Genomic DNA, 13045 nt, shown 5'->3' on the forward strand with positions numbered 1-13045 from the left:
AGGGTTTGAGGAATCTAGGAGGAGACGGAGGTTATTACCGGTTACATAAAAACATATGAACTTCCTCAACTTGTTCAACGTGTATTGTCCGTCAAGACTTGGATTGCCAAACACGAAGCTGGCTGTCCTGTATGGAGACCAGAGAAGTATAGACTGCTACTATGCAGCTCACGGGAACAGCAGATCATATCACATGGAAGGGGCCATGAAAACCTGCTGCAGCTTTCCCATGCCACACGTTGCAACCTGGAATCTCCACGACAGAATTAAAAGACCACACTTTGGAAAAGAAAAGCAGAAATGGCTTCCATTGATCCTTAAGGAGAAAGAAAGTTGTAGCAGGTTTTTTATGGCCCCCTTCCCTTGTAAGGTTTAGTGCTAGGTCTCTAGTTAGTTCCTTGTGACATTTTTTGAATTTAATCTTCTGTTACCAGAATGTCCGTGCCCCTCATAGTTCCCAATAAACTCAATTTAGAGAAAGTAAGACTAGAGAAACATTAGATAAAATTACCGGATCAGGACTGCTGGGGCATTGTGGGCTTGCAGCAAATGCTTGCCCTGTTAGAGCTCTGTGATGTGTGTGTGTGTGTGGGGGAAGAGCAGTCCCCCCTCCCAAAGTGCAGCCCATGATCGGTACTCTGCAGATTAGACCGTGGGTATCAACCAGAAACATTTCCACAAGCTATCTGAGTGTAAAGGACACAGTAATTGCTGCTTCAGTGTCGTAGAAATACTCCAGATGCAGAATGCTGCCCATAAGCGTACCAGAAGGGTGCAGAGGAGAAAGTGGGCATCTTGGACATGTGCACTTAAGACTAGCGTTGCTTCTGGCAACTCCTGTAAGTGGTGGGGTCCTTTGGAGGCCCTTTGGGTCTCTGTCTGTGAAGAGAGTATAAATTACTACATTATAGTTTTATTTCAGAGCTTGGGAAGCAGAAAACATGCCTGCATACTGCCTCCGGGACCTCATACACAGTGTGTGCAGATGGCAGTAGTTGTTGCTTGTTTTTTGCTGTAGAATTTTGCAGCATAGGCATTTCAGCGGGTTTCTTGTAGCAATGTACATTCCATCTGAACATGGTGGTGCCTTAAAAATTCTTCTTCCTTTTTGCTTCCCAACTTGCAGCTCAAAGGGAAATGTTCCACGCTGTGCAAAAGTTCATTTTTCTCCACCTCTTTCTCTTCCTTTCTCTCCTCTATTTTCAATTTCTGTCTGCTTGCTCTTCCCGTTTTTCATCTCCGGTTTAGGTTTGCCTTTGTCCTCCATCTTCCAACTCTGAATGCTTGTGCTGACTTTCTGCCCATCGAGAGAGACCTCAGCATCTCTTCAGACTGTGCTCACAGCTTCTCTGATCACATGAGGACCACCAAATGTGTAAAGCCAGGATCTGATCACACACACCAAAGTTTCCATACCAACAGTCTCTTAATTCTGAGTGGGAGGAGAACATTAATTATTTAGAAAACAGTGGTATTCTAAACTTGACAGCTTGTTCCTACAATTCACATCAACCTACCCCTGTGGACAGAGTTCATAGAAAGTAGTTTTAGATAGGAAAAGTGGGCGCTTTTTGTCCATTGAGCCCCCCTGTGGGGGGAAAAAGGTGGTAAGTGGATCTCGGACCCCAATTCTCCATCCATGTGTGTGTGAAAGTGTGTGCAAGTGTACGTGAGAGAAGACAGATCAGATCAGAGTCCCTTAGCATATTTCTTCAGCATCTTCCTTTGCAATAAGCAGTATGCATTTTGGAAATGCCAAATAATATTAAAATGTATCAGGAAATGAATCATATTCTTTTCATAGTGATAGTATGTTTAAAATATTTTCTATGTGTACTATATTATGCTATTCTGGTCATACACATTGATGTCCTAAGCCAATATATACACATTACCCTAATGTATCATCCACTTTGGATATCACAGTTTGATATGTGAGAGACTGAGCATGGTTTTCTTCTACGATAATTTCAGTTTTATCAAAGAACACATGGCTGCTCAGCTTTAAATGCAATTACCTGTTGCTCAATCTCTAATGTCCTCCTCACTTAGTACCTTATTTTACTCAGTTCTTAGTTCTTTGTGGATTGGCAATTGGGCTATTATTTTCAACAAGGAAGCTGTCCTTACTAAAAGGCACTTACGTGATCCTTTCAGCCATGTAACTTGTTCAGTATTTCTCGATGCTGGTGATGCTGGTATAAAAATACTCCACATTATGTAATCATGACTATTTGACAGTGATTTATGCATTTGTAGCACCTTAAAACTTTGCCATTTACAAGTGTCATCCACGTCAAAACATAACAGGTAATTACTTTGTGGAAAGAGATGTTACCCAAGTAATTCCTTAGCAGCGAAGGTAAGTTCCCGTAGAAATGAAATTGCGTGCCATTGCCAATGAGAGCATCTCTCATGCTCATCAATGCATAATCTTAGTCTTAATGAGGTCCCAATCACATTTGGCTGTCATGGCTTTTAAGCCTCTCACAGGTCTGTTAGTTGGTTCTATTAATTAGTATGCATATTTTTTAGGATCCTGAAATAGACACAATATTAAGCAGAATATTTTGAGATGTGTTCTTGACACCCTGTTTGGTTTTTGCACTATTCACATACTCGAGAGACTTAAGCATTAGGTGAACAGCCCTCTCTAGTCTGCAAAGGTAAAATTGTGTTGCAGAAACTCAGTCTGTTCACAAGAGTGCCCTATTAACAGTTTCTGTTTCCTCCAAATTTTACAACAAATGAAAAAAAATGTGATAAAGATCCAATACAGGCGCCTTCACTATACAGATGAGCAAGTGACGGCACCTCGGAGGTGGCTGTCTGGCATCGATGAATTCGATCCAGTCTCTTAGTGACGGTCTGCAGTTAAACCCAGCTTTCTGATCATAGAGCAGCATTTAGTAATAGATTTAATAGGCACTTGGTAGGCAGCGGTCATCAAAAAGCACACCTCTGTCTTTTCAGGGACCATGGTGTGGGATGGAAAATTTGAACACCTCATGGTTGTAAGGTCTGACTCACAGCCCTTACACCCCAGAGACACATTTAAAATTTGCTGAGCATAAAGCGTATGTGACACACATGTGGTGGACACACGCCTCTGTAGGGTGCACCTCAATGGTGTCATTCAACAGGTCACCAATATGACTCGTTTGTACACTTTCTAAGGTAGTCGAGTGACCGTAGCTGCTTACGCAGCTCCTTCTGAGCCATAAACACTACAGACCCAGGAGTCAGCTTGTCTTTGTTAAAAACGAACATCAGGGTTTCTGTGAGGCACTCTCAACCGCCTGCCAGTTGCTGTGTATTTTGTGTTGTGTGTCTCAGTGGTTCCAAATAGCAGCAGATGACTCACAGCTCTCAAGGCTACTTCATTATCTTCTATCCAGTAACAGTGTCACTAAAGGGGAAAGGAAGGATTAAAATAATCTGGGTGCATACTGTTTGATAGTCATGTGGTTTTTTCTTCCTGAAAAACTGGCTTTGTTACTCTACCTGCCACACAGTAAGGTTCTGGAATATATAAATAATGTGTGTTTGTGCATAATTTAAAAGAAGCAATTGTTATGATCCTGTGTACTTACTCTTTTTTTAAACAGGGAAGTTGTTTTATTTTGAATAGTATAATTGTTTTTTTCTACCCTAATGTATCATCCACTTTGGATATCACAGTTTGATATGTGAGAGACTGAGCATAGTTTTCTTCTACGATAATTTCAGTTTTATCAAAGAACCTCAAGACACTCACTTAAATTCAGATGATGGAACTCAAGTTATTTTTCTGCAAAGATTTAGCTGTACATGTTGTTTGCATTTCAAATGATTAGCAAGCTGCCAGCCTGTTGTATGAGCTTTCATCAAAGCACATATGCTGTCAGTCATGGGTCCAGCCTGGCCTGAGCAGAGGTATGCTGTTACTAAGTTCCTTGTGAATGACCCATGTTTTCAATACATATTGATACGTTAAACATTTTCCCAGTGTATCTTCGGGAGAAATGAATCAGCACAGGCATTTTTTGTTATGGCTTGCTCAGAGGAGTAAACAAAATCTACCGAGGGACAAGCTAAACCAAGAATAAAGACCAAACTTTACCACGAGAATTATCTGAATTAAACACAGGTTATTTAGGTGGGTTCTTTGGAATCTGGAGACCCTTTTTCTAATGAAAGATATGCATTGAACACTGAGAAAATAAAGCTAGTTTGCACACATACACACATTGTCCATAAAATTCCATTTAATGGAACTGCAATTTGAATTGCAGAGAAACAAAGGACAAAGCACCTTTGAATCTCAGGTTCCATCACTGAATCCTGGGTGATATTGTGTGAAGAGACAGCCAGAACTTTTCCAAGGTCTGGGGGCTGGGACATGATATAATTCAATGGGCGAAGGAGCTCACCACCAAGTCTGACCAGCTGTGTTCGATTCCCTGGGCTCCCTGCAAGGAGATAACTTCTTCATGTTGTCCTCTGACATCAATATGCATTCGGTAACATTCCAGCTTTGTTATCGTGTCCAACTTGGTTTTCAAATGAAAGTTGGGGAGTTTGAGAGATGGAGAATGAGATTGTTTCAGGCAAAGTGGCAACATGGAGAACAAAGAACCAAATAATATTTGGAGGGGGATGTGCTTCTGTGTAAAAAAGGGGTTATTTTCATAAATTAAACTAGGTTATGGCCCTTACATATGGAACAGGTAAATCCCAAGTGTAAAGAAACTGGAGGCCACGCCCACACACATCTGTCCTGTAACATAGGAGCGGTTGGTCAGCCATTCCCGTAACCGACCACCAGGTGGAGACAAAGCCCCAGAAGAGTTGATAATTGCCAGATTACCTACAAGAGCATTTAGAGTTGGAAAGTCCATAGTCAGAGAGGTCGAAGTCTGCAGTATTCAGTGGAATATTCAGTAACCTACAAGGACCTGAGTCCTCTGGCTTACGGGAGAGTGCAAAGTTGATGAGCCGCATTTCGTGATTTTTCGAAATGGCTAACATCTCTGTTCATATTTTAAAACACGAGGATCATGGGATTGGAAATTACTATTAGTTTCATTGTAGGGGATTAAAAACGGAAAAGATCCATAATACTTTGTATTATCTCGATGTTTTCAACTACTTGTGCGGGGCAGGAGTATTACTCCGTTGTTGCATTTCTTATTGGAAGTGTTTTTCGCATATAGAAAAAATGGGCAATCGCCGTGAAATTTTCATGCAAACACTTCATGCACATCCATTTGGAATGAAAAACAAAGTAATAAAATCAGCTGCTCAGAGTATGACTGCTGTGTCTTCTAAAACATTTTGAGATGGACCAAAATAAAACCGATTGTGTGAATAGGCTTTTGCACTAATTAAAAACAATTACAATTATGTGACTTCTCACATTTGAAAGTAGAATGGATTTAGTGTCATCTCTTTTTAGATTATTGTCCAGTATTAGCATTTTTTGACAGTAAGCCCGATGATCAGGCTCCAGATAGAGTTCTCTTTAGTAGAAAGTTACTCAAATATATTAGCATTGCCATACAATGACAGTGGCTACATGTATTAGTAGAAAATGGGAATTTTACTATTGTTCACATTTCTCTTGCAATCTTATCATTTAAATATATTCTTTAACATAATTATATAAAGGCAAATTTAATCTTAATGTGTCAGGAAGTGTGATCATTTTTTGCAAGCCGTACTCCAAGGTTAATAATGTCTGGGAATATGAAGTGTTTTTGACTGTAAGATTAGTCTCCTTATTTGAAAAAGGCTTTAAACTTCATTTCAAAGGAGATTTCACGCCCCATGAAATTTAAACTATGACATTTAGAAAAACATTCACTTTATTATAAAGCACTGAAAAATTATAGTGCAAATGCTTCTTGTTCCTATCCATCAAAACTGCTGTTGGAAATGTAAAGGGACTATTTTCTTAGGTAAAAATTATTCGATATGCTGGAAAAATGAATACCTCCAACTGTTCATCTCGAAATCAGGTAATTGTGGCTTCAATTATGTTATAGGATATTTTGAAATTAGGTCCTGTACTTGGTGTTAGTATAGTTTATGTTTAGCTAGCTTGTCGTTCTCAGAATTTTCTAGATCTAGACCCTTTAAAGTGATCCACATGCTTTAAAGATATGATTTTAGGGAATCTTTCTAAAGGACTCTTAATAGCATTTCCATGTGAGAAAGTAATGCTGGAAACAGGTAATGCATTAAAATGGAGTTTAAACACAAGGATGAAAATTTGACTCAGTGAGTAGTATCTTTAAATATTCAGACTAGAACTCACCTTTGGTCTGACTACCATCCTTTCAAGACAAAACGTGTTTGCAATACCAGAATGAAGACACTCCCATAGATTCTTACAGAATTCACAACATGATCTAGATGCTTTTTGTGCTTGAGTTTTGGACTGTATTCATATGGACTTGCAGTCACACTTAAGTATCTAGTTTGCTTAATTGACTTAATTGTTCTATGCTTCTAGAAGCTACTGAGTGATGTAAGCCACGATCTTAATAGTAAAGTGCCTTTAGTTTGGACTGATGCATTCATATGTGATATTATGATAATATGATTATATATGATGTGAGTTATGTCATGTTTCCAAGTAACAAAATCTAAGCCACATGCTGACAAAAATAATGAGTGTTCAGATTTCACATCTATTATAAACTGTCACCTTCTTACAAATGGGTTGACCTATATTTCCATGTCCTGTATCCCTGTATTGTCCTGTCCTCTGCCCCTTATATTACCATGGCCTCTATCCCAAGGCTCAGGAAGCATCCTGGAATAGGGGTGGAAATAAGGTAAGAGTCAGAGGATGGGGAGGAATGCTGGGAAATGCAATTTTCTGGACATGACATCGCCCTCGCACCTATGAGTTCATGACGGCAGTGGCTCAAGACTGAAATCATCAGCGGGCCATTATGGACAAGAGAGGCTTCAGAACGCCCCTCCTCTCCTAAGGAGCTATGGGCATCTTAGGACTGCGGAGGAAACGGGGGTCATTGTGTCTCAGAGGTACGATACACATGTTGCCCCCCACACACACGTAACCTAAGTAATCCTAATTAAATTCAGCGGGCCACATAAAATATGAAAATAGGAAAGATTATGGAATGAACAAAATTTCACCAGTGCTGCTTGGCAAGACATGGAAACGGGAGAAGGCCAGAGTCTAAACAGCTCCAGGATGGGGCGGGACTGAAAACCTGTCAACAGTCAGGATTTAAAATGAAGAGCAGCTGAAGACGTTAGAGTTTTGAAGGGTGCTGTGAAGACTTTCTGAGCAATTTAAGGATAATTCGTTTGAAAACATCTAGATAAAAATGGGAGAAGCCTTCAGAAAGGTGTGGCTTAGACAGTCAAAGAAAGGGGAGCCGGACTGAGTCCACAATCTTCCCGCAGAGGTTGGCAGGCACTGTGGACTTGAACTTGCCATTATGAAGGGAAAGAGATAATCATGGCAAAGCCTTATCAGCACAGTAACTGGCAAGTGACAATACTAGGTAGCTGTCACCTGCTTCCGGATGGGGGTGGTTGAATTGCCGTGAAGTTCTGGGGCTTTGGGTTGCAAAGCCTATACGCTCCGTGGAATTCACAATCACCCCACGCAGCCACAGTCGTCTTCATTTCCATTCTGTGCAGCTTTCTCCCCAGTCATATTTTTAGTAATCAAATTCTGTGATTCTGTGTTTTGAAGTTATAATGTATCTACATAACTTTTCCCTTTCTCCTTCCCCCCACTCCCAACCTCTCAGATTCATGGCATCTTTTAAAAAGAAATGTACATCTCTCTAGTAGGACTTCAGGACCATTCCATCAGAGAGAAAGCATGTCTAGTAAGGGAAACTTCAGACAACTCCCCGTGGCTGGAGAAGTCATGGATCGTGGAGGAGAAGCTACGGTTGCTGCTTCGTGAAACTGTCTTAGTCCCAAACTACATTCTGAATCTGTCCCCACAGATAACCATAGTTCTCATCCCTCAGTCATTTTCTTTGCTTATTTTTGAGGTTTTAATTTGGCTGCAGTGTTTCTCCCTTCCCTTCCCTTCCTCTAAGCCCTCCCAAATACCTCTCCCTACTCCTCCAAATCCATAGCCTCTCTTTTTCATCAATTGCTATGAATGCATATATGTGTTTGCATGTAATACATATTCCTATGTCTACAATAGGTTCGGTCCATATAATGTTACTTGTATGTGTGTTTTCAGGGCTGACCGTTGGGGTGCTACTCCCTGGGGAGCATCTCCTCCCCCAGTGCCAACTTTACTCAGTTGCCTTCAGTTCTTGCCATGCTCGCTGGCTTCCTCTGAACAGCTCACGTTTGCGTGGCCTTGTTGGGGAGACTTTATGGAAATAGCTTCTGATGTTACTAGGAGACACAGTCCCACAGCTATGTCCTCGATCCTCTGGCTCTTAGAATCTTTCCGCCTCTTCAATCACTTTTTAGAAATCACAGCATTAAAGAACTAAATGTCAGGCCACATGCATTTTGGCACATTTCCCCTTGAAGATTTTAAGATACAAATGACGAGCACACACACAGTCAGTTGTTAAGTGTAAGATGTGTGAGCATTTAGTTGACAGTAAGATAAAGAAGTAGATGGAATTTTCTAATCCTTGAATGTTAAAACCACATGAAGGATTATGATGAGTCAATTTTATGTTTACCATGCCCAACTCCACAAAATCGGATTGCCTAGCGAAAAGGCCACGTGAGTTCTTGGAATCAAGACTTTTATTATTTATTCATTATTTAACATATCTTGCATTAAAATATGATTTTTTTTACTCTTGACTGTCTTCTCTCCAACCTCTCATGCACCCCCTCATTCCAATAACTCCCACATTTTCCCATGTCGTGTCTCCCTCTCAAATAGTTGGCCTCCTTTATTATTATTATATTGAGTTCATTTTTTTGTTGTTGTTGTATGTATATGTCTTCAGTGCTGAACACTTTGATTTGGATGACCAACCAGAGAGCTCATTTCTAGGAGAGGCTACAATACATGACCTTACTAGCCATGACTAATTTGTTACACTTTCAGTATCCCTAGTCTAAGAAGCTTTTGTCTATAGCCAGTGGAGACCAGTATAACAACCTCAAACTGGATACTATGCAGAAATTAATGGATGGCGGTGATCCCAGTCCCAGCGGATAAATTTACACCATAACTCAAGTGCCTAACACTCATGGAACATGGCTGAAGAGGACAAAGAAACACGTTATAAGTACTAGAGAATCAGGGAGTCTGATTTTAAGAGACTATGTCTCTTAAAAATGGCCATTAAATTAGACAAGAATGATGACAATAACAATAAGCATGCTAGGGGCTGGTCTCACAGGCAACTAATGCTTGCTTAGAGAGTGAGACAGGAATGAGGTAGGGTGAGATGGGACATGGGAGGGTCTAGAGGGAAGAAAGAGAAAGGGGAAATGGTGTAATTTATTTTAATGAAAAATAAATTAAAAAAATTAGTCATTACTTGCCAACAGTTCTTTGCATGGTGGTGGACTCCTGGGGTGTTTTCCTTCTGCATTAACATCTCTATTAATATTATCATTTAAAATTTTTGGATTAAAATGAATCCTGTAGGTCTTTATAAAATGCACAAGTTTCTATTAGTAGCTACAGGCTTTCAATTATTTTTCTTACTTTGAGTATAATTTCTCAAATGTTATTACCAGATTCCCTTTGACATTATGTTGTCATAATAAAGTAAAATTATGATACTAGTAACTTACACTTACTGAGATGATTAACAAGAAGTGATAGTGTCCTAAGGACTTTACTAACAGAACATTTATCACACTCTCTGAAACCATTATATAGATTCCTGAAATTTAGAAACTTCCTCATGGGTTCAAAGCTACCAAGAACAAGACTGAGATTCAAACCCAAGAAGCTTGTGTCTAAAGCAATGGTTGTAAACTCTAGTTGAGGTCCAGGGTCACCCAGAGGTTAGGGTTAAAACTGTCAGTTTCTAACAGGTTCACACACAACTCCGCAGTCCCTGTAATCCAAATACTGCATATGTGGGAAATCCATTGCCATAGGACCCAGAGTTCTCAAGTTCTGTTGTGCTCTGTCTTCCTGCAGTATCACACTCAACCCTGTTACCAACTCTGAGATGTGGTCTCCCACATGCTCAACTTCCAGGTAGGATAATGAGAAAGACTACCTAACTTACCCCAAATGACAATAAATCATAAAGTAAGAATTGGAAAAGCATGTCTTCTCATCATAATCTTTCTGAGAGAGAGAGAGAGAGCACAATATGATGGCATAAGAACTGTCTTTAAAAATAACTTGATGCAGATTTAAAATTCTAATTGAAATCCTACATCTGTGGAAAATTCTTGAATATTTAGATATAGATATAGTTTAAAACCAATAAAAGCAAAACCAATTTATTTATTGCTGCTTTATCACTTAGGTTCCATGAGACAGTTTCGATTAGTCACATTGGTCATGAACTCACTGTAAAGTCAAGGGTGATCTAGAACTCCAGGCTTTATTTACTTCCTGTTTACCTATTGAGTGTATGGGTCATGGTCATCGAATCAACTCCAGAGTTCAATGTTCAGATTTTTCTGAGGCCTAGCTTGTGTTTAGTAATCCTTTAATGAAATGAGTGCTTTCAATTCAAAATTAATAAATCATCCACAATGGCTGAAAAATTATGCTCTGCATAGTCTTTTCTATTATAATACTTGTATTTTAACAACTTTATTTCTGCAATCAACAATTTAACATAGAGATATATTTACTAGCCTAACGCAGACTTTGGAAAGATCTTTCATCTAAATTCTTTCATACAGCTTTTTTTTTTTTCTGAAAACTTGGCCTCTCATTCTTGTTTCGGGGGGTATCCGAAAGCATTCACTGGCATCAAAGGCTCCATGTTGATCAATTCTTTTTCTTATTCTTCAATTTTTAAAGCTGCAGTATTACTTTTAGATCAAAGCATTCTTTTGGGTGGTCGCCCAGGAAACTGACCCGGTAAGATAGGGGAGTTTTTAAATCGAAGGATTGTCTTCTGTGGACCAACGGAGACCCTGGAGAACAGCACACGGAGAAACTGTGTGGTTGCTATGGTATTTGTCTTGTGTTTGGAGATCAGGATACACAACTGATATTAACAGTAAACGGCATGCATAAATGAGTCAGTTCATATGTTTAAGATGTATTAAGTACAGCACCAATGTAGACTGTCTTGTTTCTGCTGTTTGGCACAGCATGGTTTATGCATTAAGCCCCGGGTTAGCTTGGGGCTAAAGGCAATGTGCTTTTTGGCTATCTCCATTTTATTTTCTCTCTGAAGCATGTTTGGAAATGAGCTCATTCTAGGAAGAAATAAATGCTCCATCAGAATGCTGTAATGTCTGAGTGCTACTGAAATCATTTGATAGGAATACTTTAAAATCTCAAATACTTTTATTATACTTTCTTCATTATTATACTTACAATATTTTTGATTTTATTATTGATTCAATTTTCCTGCAGACTTAATTTAAATTTGTGCAATACAGATTTCAGACCGAGAAAATTCTAATTCATTGCAATGTTTCTTAAGATATGTCCACTTTAGCCTGGCCGTGGTGGCGCACGCCTTTAATCCCAGCACTCGGGAGGCAGAGGCAGGCGGATCTCTGTGAGTTCGAGGCCAGGCTGGACCGACAGCCTCGAAAACAATACAGAGAAACCCTGTCTCGAAAAGCCAAAAAAAAAAAAAAAAAAGATATGTCCACTTTATCGTTAGGTGTAGTAAGTGTAGTAAGTGAGCCGGGACTCTGATGGGGTTGCTTTCAGCACTGAATGGATAAACATAACCCTTCACTTTCCCCTAAATCGAGTAGCAAGGAGATTGCTTTATGGGGCTAAATAATCCTACAATTTGAAATGTTACAGATGCCTTGCAACTGAGAGAAATTCTTTGTTTGGCCTTGCATTTGCTAAGAAGAGATGCCAAATCCAGGTAGCTACATTCAGGGCATGGCCATTAGAATTCTCAAGACAATGTACCTTGCCAACTTTCTCAACCAAAGTCTTTCTTGAACTGCGTAAGACATATGGTTGTTCCTTCCCACATAGGTCCTTTGCAACATGAGACCTGTGAATGGATGGGTAACCTATCACCGAACTGTGCCTGCTAACTTACAGAGCATTGTTAAAAATTTGTTTTCTGTGCTCTTTAAAGCCTTGAATTTTGAAGGATCATTCCCACAGTTCATTGACTAAACTTTTGAGTTTTATCTTACTTCAGGTCACGATTTCACTATTAAATCTAGGCTAGCCTCATTCTCATGACATTGCATATGTCTCAGGCTCTGAGGTTATAGACATCACGTCTCTCTGAGTTTGCTTCTGTTGCTACATTCACCAATCTTTTTTTAATTTTCGTGAAGCTGTAGACATTTGCTGTTTTCAGTTTTCCTCATAAATCCATCATTTACTTCTGTTGGCATTTTTGTCACTTGCTCTTAGATTCTCTTAAGATGCATATATATATATATATATATATATATATATATATATATATATATATATGATCTCAGTGTACTCCTGAAGAATAAGCCTGTCAAGATGGTATATGTCTGTGCATTTTATGAGGTGAGCAGCTGTTATCCAATTTTCCTTTTTTCCCTACTGCATCAGCCTGGTACCATAAGCATGGAAAATGATGTGAATTATCAGACCTTTTTGAACTTGAGTATGAAGACATGAAGTTATGGCTAAGTCTCTCATCTTTCAAAGTGGTAAACATTTTTGTTGCAGGACCTATGTCTGTTTTCTTGTTTGAATTCTAGTAGTACACATGTTAAATGACTAGAGTCAAGTTGGTACAGGCAGTTTATTGTGTAATAAACTAAAGTAAAAGAATCAATATTTTTAATATTGTGTCAGCTAACTTACAGAAGTGTCTGGGTTGAAATAACTGGATTATCTAGTTCCTCTCTGATTTGGTAATATTGTTTGATCAGAACAAGGTAAAAGAAATCCAGTCTGTAGGCTACAAAATTTTAG

Source organism: Mesocricetus auratus, unplaced genomic scaffold, assembly GCF_017639785.1.
Source record: "Mesocricetus auratus isolate SY011 unplaced genomic scaffold, BCM_Maur_2.0 Super-Scaffold_2245, whole genome shotgun sequence".
NCBI lineage: Eukaryota > Metazoa > Chordata > Mammalia > Rodentia > Cricetidae > Mesocricetus > Mesocricetus auratus.